Source organism: Argentina silus (genome assembly GCF_951799395.1).
Source record: "Argentina silus genome assembly, chromosome: Y".
Lineage (NCBI taxonomy): Eukaryota > Metazoa > Chordata > Actinopteri > Argentiniformes > Argentinidae > Argentina > Argentina silus.
The window spans coordinates 11,005,262-11,017,556 of NC_139654.1; positions in this window are offsets into that span (position 1 = coordinate 11,005,262).

Here is a 12,295-nt window from a genome sequence, read left to right on the forward strand (position 1 = left end):
TTAAGATGTTGTAACATCGTAATGAGATTATTATTACATAGGAGTTGAGCGGTTCGAATTATTACACAAGTGGCATAAGAAACAGTTCTTATTCTACTTGTGTAATAACATAACTCAACTCCATTATTATGCAATAACAAATAAATTACCAATGTACAATATGTTAATATTGTTAATACAGTGTGTGACTAGTGTAATTACAGTCCCTACAAAGGTGTCGGGCAAGTTAATGTAAAGTGTGACCGTATATAACATTGAGGAACAAATAAGGTTGAAGTGAGGTCAGCGATTTGCCTTACATATCTAAACTCTTTTCCTTAGGCTTGTCCATTTAATGGTTGGTTAACAGGATGCATCTGTAGGTGTCCACAGAAAAAGTTGGTTGTATCTGCAGGAAACAAAACCTGACAACCTGTGGGACTTTGATAGCTCACTTTAAGGGGCTAGGCTAGTAGAACTAGGCCTAATGATTTGTTTAAACAAGTACTATGGATGTTTGCCAGACTACCTGACAGGTCTGTTGTGTTGTCCTCTGTTTGGCAGAATTCCTATAAGTGTGTGTGAGTCTGCACTGCAGTGTTGAGCTGGTGGTAAATTAAGCTGATGTCCTTGTATGCAGTGAAGTTACAGCAGGCTCTGTATTTATTTAATTACCTTACCTTGGGTGAGACATTGCAGGAGATGCTCCACATTGTAACTCAACCTGTGCACATTGCAGTTGCCTAGTATCCTCGTCTATGGAGAATCTTGTATGTTGTTTGGCTTGTGTTAAAGGACTAGTGTAGTTTTGGTAATTGTAGTAAATGCTGCCAATCTGGAAAGTCAACTTCCTAGTCATGGCTAATTTACACAGGGACAGGGACTACTTTTAATAGAGATTCTCAATGTTGTTGTTGTTTAACTATAAAGTTGCTGTTGTGTTAATGTTGTGTTGTTCTCAATCACATTACCATGCAGCGGATTGGGTGGGATCTGGCATGGTAGGCGATGGGCCATGGCACTCTATCTGCGTTTAGTTTTTGAGATGATTGATCCCTGGCGAGAGTTGCATTTTTTTTTTTTCTCAACACATTTTTGTTTGTTGGTAATGTCAGTTCTTCCACATTAAAAAAACTCAACTTTAAACACATTTGCTAGTCGATCTGGCATTACTAAATAGCTAACCAATCCAAAACTCGTGTTACCATCTTGTGACCTTGGGTCTGCCATTCACGTTCTTCCCAACCGCAGAGAGGTATGAAAAACCTTCATTCAGTGGCAGAATAACCATCATGAACAAGTGTAATGCCATCAGGTACGTACAGTGTTTTGATTATTCGGAATCTTTTTAGTTATACGATATGATATCTCTCAGGTTTGAACGTAGGATTGATGCAGCTAGCTAAGACACCTGCTAGTACCTGGCTAGCTAGCTAGGGTAAAATCTGCAGGAACTATGGCAATATCTATCTTCAGTCAATGTGAACATAATTCTGCTATTCTTTGTACATGTAGAACTAGAACCTTGGGTGCAGTTTCATCACTGATGTCTTCTGTCTGTGCTTGCACCTGTACCACATTGTAATGAGACAAAATCATAGGGAGGAAAGAGAGAAGATAATAAGGACCTAGCCCGATCAGTTCCCGTCATATTATTCCATGTCTTAAAATGTCAAAAGTGATTGCTGTTATTGTAATATTACTCCTTACTTTTGCAGGGAATCCGTAAGTCCCAATTTTGATTTTAGGTCAGGAGATTGCTTTAAGCGGTAAGTACAAAATTACATGTTTATTAGTACATGCATATTATTAATCATCTCTTTCTCATCAGGCCAGGACCATCTGTCTCATTCATACTGTCACATTATCTTAGAACAGATAGCTGTAGTTGTATAAGAACAATAACATTATCATACCTAGAGCCTTGTCAATGTTTGGTGATGGAGGATGGCAGAGCTCCCTCAAGATGCTCTGCCTCTATTCTAGTAGTTATGTTGTCACAGTTGTATACTGCTAGGACTAACTCATCATCTGCAATGCTATGCCATATTGCTTTTATTTGGTTAATACAATTCTCTCACCTGGCTTCCCCTGATGAGGACAGGAGCACCTCAGCCCTGCTACCAGAGATCTGGCCCTATTCACCAATATGGACTAGAAGGCTCCCCTATTGTGGTTGCTGAGGGGATTGACTCTGTGACTAACATTACTTGATTCCCGATTGCAATACCTCATTATGAACCTGAAGTCCTCTACTTCCATACTGCTTTGAAATGATCTTCTGATCACAATGTATACAACATTCTTTCAAGTTCACAATGAGGTATTGCAATCTGGAATCTAATAACATTAATCCCCTCGGCAGCACAATAGGGGAGCATCAGGACCCCACATACGTACAGTTTTGAGACTTTGAGACTCATTGTCATGTTTATGAAACCAGTTTGAGACGACTTTCGCTTTGTGACATGGTGCATTATCATGCTGGAAGTAGCCATTAGAAGATGGGTAAATTGTGGCCATGAAAGGATGCACATGGTCAGCAACAATACTCAAATAGGCTGTGGCATTCAAGCGATGATTGATTGGTATTAACAGGCCCAAAGTGTGCCAAGAAAACATTCCCCACACCATTACACCACCTCCACCATGAGAAGATGTAAAGGGGTTCCTAATAAAGTGTTTGGTGAGTGTATAAATGCATGTATATTTTGTCATGAGGGGTTGTCGCCCACTCTGGCCCTCCCCACACTACAAGTCCATCCATTTTAGTGGCATTGGTTGATTTGATGGGCCCAGCTGAAACTTATTATCAATCAGTTATTGGTCCTACAACTCAACCTTAGTAGCTGTTGGAGCAACACAAACTGGATGGGACTGAGGGTAGAATGTGGCTGTTTCTTTGGCCACCTTTATTTTTAACTGTTTGACGTAAGTGCTTGTGAAAGCCTGAGTTCATCTATGATATGCTTTATTTAATCTTATGTGAATAAATACTTATGTCTGAGCCTGTACCCTGCCTCCTTGAGCGTCTGTACCAGTTAATCAACCCAGCTCCTTAGCCTGTGGTAGCACCTCACCCCACATGCTGCCTCAATCATTTTAGAATTATGTATCTTGTTATGTATCAATGCATTTCCCTACAGGGACAATAATAATAATACTGTATTTGAAAGGATATACTTTTGGAATAGACATATAATAAAAAAATAAAACAGGTGGTCAAACCCTGAACACCATGGATAAAATGGGTTGGAAAACCCTAATGCAAATAACAGACCTAGCATAAAAATAAAATAAAAAGGTGGATAAACTGAGTTTACTTGGATTCACTGCACTAACATCACTAATGCCATCGTTAAAGATGAAAATTGCACATGCACATTGTGTGGTTTAAGTAAACCAAGACAGATAAGAGACACACAAATAAACAGGGGAAGTTGTTTCTTTGAACATTCCTCTGAACAGTCAAGATAATGCAAACTAGCAATGCCAACCAATTTTATAGGCCTTCTAGAAATACATTGCGGCAGCTAGTGAAGGTTTTATGGGTAGAGGAGTAGTGAGGTGGAACAAAGAACAGCACATTGTTGAGCAAACAGTGGGATTTTTTTTATTAGGGCTCATCATTTGAACAGAAACATTAGCCGTAGATGTTCAAACTAGATCTGTACAGCCCGACAGATATATCGGAGCACCAATATTATCGGCCGATATTGGCCTTTTACAGAAATATCTACACTCACCGACCACTTTATTAGGTACACCTTGCTAGTACCGGGTTGGACCCCCTTTTGCCTTCAGAACTGCCTTAATTCTTTGTGGCATAGATTCAACAAGGTGCTGGAAACATTCCTCAGAGATTTTGGTCCATATTGACATGATAGCATCACGCAGTTGCTGCAGATTTGTCGGCTGCACATCCATGATGCGAATCTCCCGTTCCACCACATCCCAAAGGTGCTCAGAGAATATAGTATTCACCTTCTGTCAAAAGGTGATGACGTCACATGAATTTAATCATCAAAAATAATACTTGAAAATTCCCGCCCCTTTGGGTGGATGTGGTGGGTGTTGATGCTTGCACAATGAGATGTTGGTGAGAGGACAAGGTGTTCTGCTGTTTGTGAAATTAGATTTAGGAACTTGACAGTTTTTTGAGGATGTGGTCACCCCCATAGGATATAGAACCGTTAGAACGGTTGGATTAGGGGCCTTTTCTCTTTCTAGGAAACCAGGGGCCCTGAACTGGCTGAAGACCAACCAAGGGCCAGCTAAAGTTTGTCACTGATAAGTGCTGTGTGATGTGTCGTGATGACTTCATGCCGCATACATACATCTAGACACACATACTATAAACGTTTATTGCATATGAGGCTTAAAATAAAAGCTCAATACTGAGGGTTAAAATGTGCAAGAAAAAAAAAGGCAATTAAAAAATGGTTAGGCTGCTACTCTAGTGGTAGTAATGTGTTCAATAATGAAGAATAAAAATAAGTGTTCAATAATGAAGAATAAAATGGGGAATTAAAAAATGGTTAAATTTTTAAAAATGTTTAGTTTCAAACATGGGTATGACACATGTCGCGGGCGTGTCACTGATAAGATCACGTGTTTCCCGGGCAAAAGGTGTATATATATGACCCTGTGTGAGATCTGTAGTAGTTGTCACTATATGACAGTGTCTAAAATGTCGTCTACAAGTATGATGTGGGAATTGGACGGCGGTCGTGTAGTGCGTGTAGAGTTTGCATCAGGAGGTGCATTCCCCTATGTGGACATATACACTTTCGAAAAAGAATCTGAGAATCTTCGGAGAATCTATTCATCAGAATTCGAAAGATTGAAGGGTCACATCTTGGAATTCATCCGCTACATGCATTCTGTGCACAACGAGCAAAATGCGCCCCTGGAGGGTATGAAACCCTCTATCCAGATGAACGTGGATCCCAGAGTACCGAGCCGTTCCCTGCAGGAAGCTTTTCTTGTTGACTGTTCAAGATCTCACATATGGCTGTTGGTGCGATTCCAGACAGAGGCAGAGTCTTCTGAAAGACCAAAGACGGTGATGGAGAAAGAGCGCTACTGGCCGATTAAACTGGCAATCAAAGTGGTAGACTTCTCAAGGTTGACAAATCTCCTGAAAGCTATCACCGAGTTTTTCAATCAGGAAAGTCAGAGACTGAGACTCATCCAGCTGGCAAAACGTCTGAACACGTGCTGTGGTAAACGGATCTCAGGCCCGTCCAGGCGTTTAACCCCTAGATCTCTGTCTGACTCTGAGCCATACAGATGTAATCTTTTTCCAGAAGACATGCTTGAAACAGACGGTGTTGAATCATAGTAAATCATGCTAGACACCTCTACTACCAATGGCTACTAGACACGCCTACTAGACACGCCTACTAGACACAAGCCCTTCCCCCCCCTCACCTTCAATCTATATAAGAAGTTTGGAAAAACGAGTTTGTGCGACATTACTTCAACATGGCTGATTTTTTCACAGTCAACGATTTGCCTTCAAGTGAAGACGAAGGCTACTCTACAGCTGGGGAATGTAAACCCCTAGAATCTCAGGACGAAGAGTCTAAGCTTCTCAGATATCTTCCGAGCCTTTCTCAGGAATCTGGCGGCTACGATGATTTGTATAAACCGGTTCTTGAAGACTACCGGAATGCCCAGACGGACGACCTCACGAGGTGGAAAGCCCTAGAACATCAGAGCGATTCCGAGGAGACTATTAGCCTTGTCACCTACTCTCCCGACTCGCCCGACAGCGACGTGTCAAATACTCCGTACTGGCCTCTTGAATTCCCTGTCAAAAGATATAGGCCATATACCGACAAGCCAACATCTGACAAAGCACCCTGTCTGTACACCCCTGGGTGTCAGGCTTCAGATTTTGCTGCCCCCGTGGCTGAAGATCGTTCTGTCCTCAACGCCTATCCTACACCTCCGACTTCGCCTCGCCTGCAAGTAGTGGGATCCCCTGTGGTTCAGAACAAACTCTGTGCGGAAGCTTGCATCACTGCTCAGGGGACACCCCTGAACCCTCCCTTGTATGAGCCGATGGTTGTTGTGGTTAAAGAAATTCTAGAGAACCGGCTTCAATCTCAGCGTCAGGGTGGTGATGTTTTTCTGGACACGGTGAAGGCCAGCGTTGCCATTGTGTTAACATTGGTGATAGAGGATCAGATAAAAAATGAATGTGTAAAACCGGTCATCCAAGCCAACATCAGCATGCTTGTCTGTACCCTCTAGAGCGTGATTACTTTTACAGCAACTTTGAGGCGCTGATGACCGCCCTGTGGACATGGAAATTTCTCCCGACTCTTATGGTTGCTCTGGAGACGGTTGGATTAGGTGAGATAGCAACCGGCCGTGTTCAAGGAGCAGCCGAGGTCTTTCTATACGGTCTGAAGTATGAAGAAAACATCCAGGGGAAGCTTAAAGAGATCGTTGATGCGTATGTGGGGGCTGACAAGGACCGGGATCATATGACAGATGAACTCATATCCTACTGGAAGAGTGTTGAAATAGTTCACACCCTCTTTTGAACTAGTCTAAACTGATCAAAAATGGGGAATGCTTTCAGACTATTCTTTAACTTTTTAAATTCCGCTTCAGGTCATCCTGGGGTCAGCTCTCTTGTAAAACGTGCTATTGCTAATCGTGTTAATGATGAATCTTTATTTCAAACATGTAGCGATGTTGACATTGAACAAGTTGTCCGTTTTGAGAGGTCATTGGAAATTGTGAGAGGTTGTGTGTCTTTTAACCGTTGGAAGGAATTGGTGTATATTGGTTCAAATGCATCTGATGCGGAGAAATTTGAAAAAACATTAGGTGGAATTATTAGAGAAGTGTCTATGCATAGCTTCAGATTTAGTCATCTCATGGTGTTGTATACCTATATAATTGATGTAGCAACATATCGCTTTAAGAAGGGTCTACCATTTGATGTTGATAGGGCCCTAAATGCCTTACACACTTCTGTGGGGTTGTATTAAAAACATGTATTAATCATTCAAATGTAATGACATGTAATCAATAAATAATTATGCAAAATCGTCATTGTACTCAGATCTTGCATGCTTACTAGTCGTCATGACCTCTAAAAAGTCTGAGCGTGTAATGAAGAGAATATATTATGACCCTGCACACCCGGGATCATTTGGAGGGGTAGAAAAACTTCAAAAAGCCGTCGAAGAGCAGACGGCTGAAAAAGTTAGCCCTGATCAAGTACGAGAGTGGCTGTCTGGTCAGGAGGCGTATACCTTACACAAAACGGCTAGAAAAACCTATGCTAGAAATCGTGTTTTTGCGCCACGTCCTATGTATCAATTTCAAGCGGATCTTTGCGATATGAGTGCACTGTCTAAAGACAATGATAACTTTAAATTTCTGCTTACAGTAATAGATGTGTGGGGGGACATGCAGCGTTCGGCCTGTAGAGGGAGCTACAGGACCGTGGCCAGGGTTGTGTCGGCGAGGCTTCGTTGCACACCTGTTGCAAATGAAGTCTCGTTGGCTAGTGCTTAAGATGTGTGTGCCTTTGTCATTTCAGTAGGTGAGCTGGGAACGGCGACACGAAAGAGCGTGGAGAGTGACTTGGGAGGAGGCTGGAAAGCCAAACAACCAATATTACCCTGAACTTTATGAATAAACGGGAACCATCCCTTAACGATATACTGCGTCTGCCTCTGTGTAAGAACGGACATTGTTACAAGATGTATTTTCAAAAAAAGCTTATGCACGCTCTTTAAAAAACAAGACGGCCGTCGTAGTTGCAGAGGCCTTTGCTGCAGTCTTAGAGGAGAGCGGTATACCTGTTAAAATTCAAACGGATGCAGGAAAAGAATTTTTTAACCGTATCTTTGAAAAACTAATGAAGAAACATAATATTCAACACTTTGCAACGGGTAGTGATTTGAAGGCGTCAGTCGTGGAACGTTTTAACCGTACGCTGAAGACAAAGATGTGGAGGTTTTTCACAGCTAAGAACACCCGCAGATATATTGATGTGATTCCGGATTTGCTTGATAGCTATAATAATAGTTATCATAGCAGTATCAAAATGAAACCTGTTGAGGTAACACCCTCCAAATAGCATGCAAGTCTTTGAGAATTTATACGGGACTTTACCTCTGAACAGTAAGCCCCCACTGTTTAAATTCAAAGAGGGTGACATTGTGCGGATTTCCAAATACAGGGGGATATTCGATAAAATGTACGAACAATCATTCACTGATGAATACTTTATAGTTAACGAATGTATCCCTAGACTCCCGACCGTTTATAAATGAAGGGATATAAAAGGTGAAATTCTTACTGGCACATTCTATGAGGCAGAACTGCAGAAAGTGAGAATCACCCCTGACACAGTCTTTCGGGTAGAAAGGATTTTAGACAAGAAAATTCAAAATGGACGGAAGATGGTTTTAGTCCACTGGCAAGGTTGGCCTAGTCAGTTTGACTCATGGCTGCCTGCTAAAGAGGTCATAGAGCTTGGGAAGAAGAAAAACAAGAAGAAGCCAAACTAGAAGAAGCAAGGATGGAGGAGCGAGAATCTTTCTATGTGACGCTCCCTTCAAATGCATGTCACAACGTTTACCCTAGCAATAACAGTTCAAATTATACGATAACGCTGTCTCAGCCTATAGAGTTACATGGAGTTACATTCGAGACCGCGGGACCCTCCAATCTACCAGAAAATCCCTACAGGCTATTATGACAGTGTCGATGCGATAGTGAAGGAGATAAATGCCATATTTAAGAAACAAAAAACAGATCTACTTTTATATTACAGTTCTATACATAAAATAATTTCTGTATTAGGACCTGATAAATATTCTCTCAGGTTCAAGGCTCCACTAGCCTACATGCTAGGATTTGAGCCTGACGAATGGACACGATCGGGTGGAAAACCCATGAGTAAATATCCCAGCGATATTAATGCAGGGCAGTATAATTTTTTCGTCTATACGAATATCGTGGAAGCACAGCATGTTGGAGACTATGTTGTTCCCCTTCTAAGAATCGTTAAAAAAGAAGGATCTTACGGTGATGTAATCACTCTCTCCTATAGCAAGCTACACTACGTTCCTGTTAATAAACAGCGCATACAGGATATACAGATTGAGCTAAAAACGGATTTAAACAAGCCGATTCGATTCACATACGGGAAGACAATTTGCAAGCTGCACTTTAAACCAAAGTCTCTCATCTGAATCTATAGAACAAAGCAAAAACAGCCGCAAAAAAATAAATAAATAATAAAGAATGGATTCACAAAGATTTGTGAATTATTACGTAAACCAAACAGGTCGTGGCAGTCTAAGTGGGTTTGTAGGTGCTCCTGTGCAATATGGCCGAGGGTTAGGGTCTATCTTAAGTCGGGCGTTCAGATTTGTCCTACCGTTTCTTAAGCGAGGGGCAAATATTGTTAAACCACATTTGAAATCAGCAGCGAAGGGGATAGCATCAGACGTTGTGGGGGCCGTAACCAGTCATATCGCCAATCGAGCCAGCCAGTCTCAGGAAGGATCAGGAATAGGACGCCTTGCCAGAGGAAGAAGAAGAAAAAGATCTGTGGCATTGTTAGAGCATCGCACCTCTAAGAAACACATATCAAAAAAACCCAGAAAGGCTAAAAGACTAAGTGACGGAAATATATTCTAAAAATAATAAGAATAAGAATAAGAAGAATGTCTCTTGTACATCATCTCTCAGCTGAGTGCACCAAATCGGAACTTGACCTTTTTGCACCGCCCATGACCCAATTGTCTATAGAACAAAGCAGTTACGTGGAGATCCATCCTCTAAACTCTATTGTGGATCAAGAGGTTCTGGATTTTCAGATATCCGGAAGTGGAAGTGCCTATCTAGATCTAAACTCAACATTGCTCTATCTACGACTCAAGATTACCAAGGCAGATGGAACAGATCTTGCAGGCGCTGATAATTGTGGAATAATACAATACCCATTAAATACTATATTCTCACAGGTAGATGTCAGTCTGAATGATGTTCTCATTAGCTCATCGTCCGCAACACATCCTTACAGATCTATTATTGAAACTCTGCTCAACTTTTCAAAAGAAACCTTGGAGAGCCAGTTTTCAGCAGGGCTCTGGTACAAAGATGAAGGTGCAGATTTGGATTCTGTATCTATCGCGGTTGATGGTCCTAACACAGGGCTTGTTAAGCGCGCGAGCTTCTGTCGAGGTTCACGCGCATTCGAACTAATGGGGCCTCTACACAGTGACATATTTTTCTCCGAAAGACTCTTGTTAAACAATGAGGATGTCCGTTTGAAACTGGTGAAAGCCAAAAGTGCTTTTACACTGGTGTCAGCTGCAGACCAGGAGTATGCATTAAAAATCCTATCTGCAAGTATTTTTGAGAAAAAAGTACAGGTTTCACCCGATGTCATGTTAGGACATTCGGCTGCTCTGATGAAATCCAATGCGCTATACCCTATAAGCCGGGTAGTCGTTAAGAATTATACAATCCCTAGAGGCTCACGGGTGTGCTCGCAAGACAATTTATATTTAGGGAGGCTCCCTAAATATATAGTAGCGGGATTAGTTGATCATCGAGCTTTCGTTGGAGCAAGGGAAAAGAACCCGTTCAGATTCCATCACTCGGATCTTGAATATCTCAGTCTCAGTGTAAATTCACGCTTTATCCCCGCAAAACCCTACCAACCCCACTTTGATACACATCAGAGTGTTCGAGAATTTTACAACTTATATTTGGGTACAAACCGACATATCAGAGACTCTCCGCTCTGCATTAACCGTGACAACTTTGAAAACGGTTACTCATTGTTCCTGTTCAATTTGTCGAGGGATGATGAATTAGACAGCGAGGCTCTCTCACCCTCGGTGCATGGTACCTGTCGTCTGGATTTAAGATTCAGAGTAGCCCTACCTCAGACAATGACCCTGATAGTGTATGCCTGCTATGACAGTGTCAGAGATAAACTCAAAGCGACGAAGTCCTGATCGACTATTAAAAAAGTGGAAACCTTTAAACCTGAAAAAGGATGGATAACCATCAGCTGGAGTCTATATTAAAGCCAATTTTAGGTGATGCTTTTGCAGGTGTTTGGCCTAGTGATTTACTACCCTCCAAGATAGATAGACGACCGAGCTACCTAGTCGTTAACACGCACGATCAGAACAGGGAGGGTGAACATTGGGTGGGGATGATTATTGAAGCTGAACCTGACAAGGCAACATTTTTTGACTCATATGCGAATCCTCCAGATCACAGATTCTACCCTGAAGCGTTTATGCGTTTTCTATCAAGGAATGCTCATGAAATACGCTATAACAAACAGAAGGTTCAAGATGATTATTCAACGACTTGTGGAGCCCATGTAGTATTCTTCCTCTGTCAACGGTTTAAAGGACTCTCCTTTCAAGAAACAATGCGATTGTTTTCTGATCATTTAAAAAAGAATGATGTTATGGTCAGCAAGTTTGTCAAGAAATATGCTAAATGTATTTCACGGGTGAAGACTGTTAAAACGTATAATCAGAATGCATGCTCTTTAAAACTGTTTAAAGAGTGTTATAATTGTCATGAATGAATACTCTTTCGGTCGTATATTAATTTCAATAAATCATTTATTGATTAAAAGATCATACAGTCTGCTTGAATTCATTTTTTCCGATTGAAATCTAGCCATCTAGGAGGGATGGGTGTAGAGAGCTGCCATTCGGTGGGCGTTGACCATTCAGAGTCTGCTGATGTAGCCATCTGTAATATATCCTTAGGTGTTTTCGAAGGGGTCCTGTCGTAAGACATGTCTAATAATGATGTTGACAATGGAGATTTTTTATTTTTTTCTCCACGGTTTCTCTGAGGAATTGATTCACTCGAGGTTTTGGAGGGTTTAAGCCGTAATTGCTGGCGAGCATGTGTGTTCGTAACCGTTGTGATTGGAATATTTAATTCAGAAATTGTATTTAAAAATACATCCCATCCGCGTGGTAGAGTTCCGGAATGGAACCGTCGGTTTGACAGCGTCTTCATCAAATCGAAAATATGAGATCCTTTAATAGGGTTATCCTGGACAATTATCTCGCCTGAACGATTCCATCTTAGAAGGTTTGATTGACGAAGCTTCTGCAGAATGTAGGCTGCATTTTTTCGATTGCGAGAACCTATATTCTCCAAAATCTCATCCTCCAGGTTGTCAGAAGCTTCTTCCTCCTCCTCCACTCTTATGTAGCCTTCATCAGCTTCATCTGATTTCTCAGAGGGCTTGTCAGGTAGTTTAAAAACGATTTCGCGATCTCGAGTC